The sequence below is a fragment of the Sceloporus occidentalis genome, unplaced genomic scaffold, assembly GCF_023333645.1.
Source record: "Sceloporus occidentalis isolate IW3139 unplaced genomic scaffold, rSceOcc1.0.p SCAF_166, whole genome shotgun sequence".
Taxonomy (NCBI): domain Eukaryota; kingdom Metazoa; phylum Chordata; class Lepidosauria; order Squamata; family Phrynosomatidae; genus Sceloporus; species Sceloporus occidentalis.
In genome coordinates, this window is record NW_028317146.1 from 768,616 (window position 1) to 770,879 (window position 2,264).

General features: G+C 43.3%; 1 non-coding gene across 1 annotated transcript; it reads left to right on the forward strand.

Moving 5' to 3' along the window:
* Positions 1 to 1,553: 1,553 nt before the first annotated feature.
* On the forward strand, positions 1,554 to 1,683 carry LOC149279419 (small nucleolar RNA SNORA35). The gene has a single exon (XR_016278581.1). It is a non-coding gene; the product is annotated as a small nucleolar RNA SNORA35 (small nucleolar RNA).
* The last annotated feature ends 581 nt before the right edge of the window (positions 1,684 to 2,264 follow it).

The following is a 2,264-nucleotide window of genomic DNA, read 5'->3' on the forward strand; positions in this document are numbered from 1 at the left end:
TCCTGGCATCAATATTGATGTTACAGGATTCACTCCACTGCAATTTGTGCAGGTTTTTTTGGGAGACGATGTCTTGGGAGACATTGTCACACAAACAAACATTTATGCCCAGCAGCACCGTGCTGCTAGCCCTAATTCTTTTTGGGCAAAACAGCCATGGACTCCCATTGACGTGCCAGAATTTCTTAAATTCTGGGCACTCACAATGTTAATGGGCATTATAAAAAAGCCCTCCATCCGCTCCTACTGGAGCACCAGCCCCATCTTTAGTACCCCCATTTTTGCCCAAACTATAACTAGGCAAAGGTATGAAATGATTCTTCGTTTCATGCATTTTAGCGACAACAGCCTGTGCCCCCCTAAGGAGGACCCCCAGTTTGATAGGCTGTACAAAATCCGCCCCCTGATTACCCATCTCGCTGCCAGGTTTCCAGAGGTTTATACACCTGGAAAGAATATCTGCGTGGATGAATCCCTAATGAAATATAAAGGAAGGTTGGGATTCAAGCAGTATATTCCTTCCAAGCGCTCCAGGTATGGAGTGAAGGTGTATAAGCTCTGCGAGAGCGAGACAGGATATACTCATGCCTTCCGGGTATACGAGGGTAAGGATAGCTACCTTGACCCTCCAGGTTGCCCAGATCATCTGGGCACCAGTGCCAAGATTGTTTGGGACCTAATATTCCCCCTTATGAACAAAGGCTACCACTTGTATGTAGATAACTTCTATACAAGCGTCCCTTTGTTCAAGCTGCTGTATTGTTTCGATGCGGTAGCTTGCGGTTCTATAAAAAAGAACCGCTTGGGTTTCCCACAACGCCTGGTACGAACCCGGCTAGGAAAGGGGGAGACCTCAGCTCTACGCCAAGAGGAGCTTTTGGCATTGAAGTTCAAGGACAGAAAAGAGGTGTGCATGCTGAGCACCATCCACGATGAAAGAACCGTGGAGGTTTCTGTCCGTGGCAGAGCTGGGGTCACTACAAAGCCAGTGTGCATCGGGGCCTATAACAAGCACATGGGTGGAGTTGATCTGTCAGATCAACTCCTACAGCCCTACCTCATTATGAGGAAGACAAAGGCCTGGTACAAGAAGGTTGCAATTTATCTAATGCAAATTGCAACCTATAACGCTTTTTTGCTGCACAAAAAAGCAGACACTGGGCTGAAGCTGTCTTTTTTGCAGTTTCAGCTCGAAGTAATTTCAGGTATCTTGTACCGTGATGCACCTGGTCCCCAAGTAGTGATGGGAACCAACAGAATTGGGGCTACCCATTTTATTTTTAAAATCCCCCCTACAGCAAAGAAGCAGAATCCCCAAAAGAGATGCAGGGTATGCTACAGCAGGGGGCAAAGAAAGGACACCACATTTTACTGTCCAGATTGCCCTGGAAAACCTGCACTCTGTGTCGGTGACTGCTTCAAGCTGTATCACACAGTTTCCCATTTTTAATTTTTTTTTTGTTCCTGCTCCATTTTTGTATTTTTTTTTAATTTTTTGTTACATTTACTGTTTTTTAGCTTTTATTTGCTCCACCATTTTTAAGCGTTTTTATTTGCACTGTCAAGTGACCCCTGTGTCCATTCCGTGGCATGAGGGACCACTTAAGGTGCTAGATCAAATCCCTTCTTGGAGATAGGCCAGGCTTTCTTGTAACCTGTCCCTACTGATAGTTGGGTACAAGCATTTTTCTTTACCCAGATGTAAAATTCCTACTGAATTTGAATTGCTCATGTTCCAAACGTGGCCCTTTTGCCCCCAAACAATCTGACAAACCCATGCATGTGGGGTATCAATGTACTCAGGAGATGTTGCTGGACACATATCTGGGTGTTGTGTGACCGCAACATATACCAGGAGCTGTAATTTCACACCTGAAGTACAAAGTATGTGAAAAAAACACCAAAAACAATTACTATCCCAAACTTTGACAAGGGTTGGTGGTAGGATTAGTGCATGGAAAGGGTTAAACTATCAGCATCTAAAATACCCTGGGGTGTCTAGTTTTCAAAAATATATGGTTTGGTGGGGTAAATTTAATTTGCTGGCTTCAAAGATGCCCCAAATACCACATAGAGACAGAATTACCAGATTCAGAGAAAAATGGTTTTGAATTAGCAAAACGCTACTTGTACTTATTGCCCCATAACGTGTAGAAGAAAGCAAAAAAATATAAAAACATTGGGTATTTCTAAACTCGGGACTAATAGTAGAATCTATTTAGCAGGTTTTTTCAGTAGTTTTTTATGATGAATAAAAGATTTTT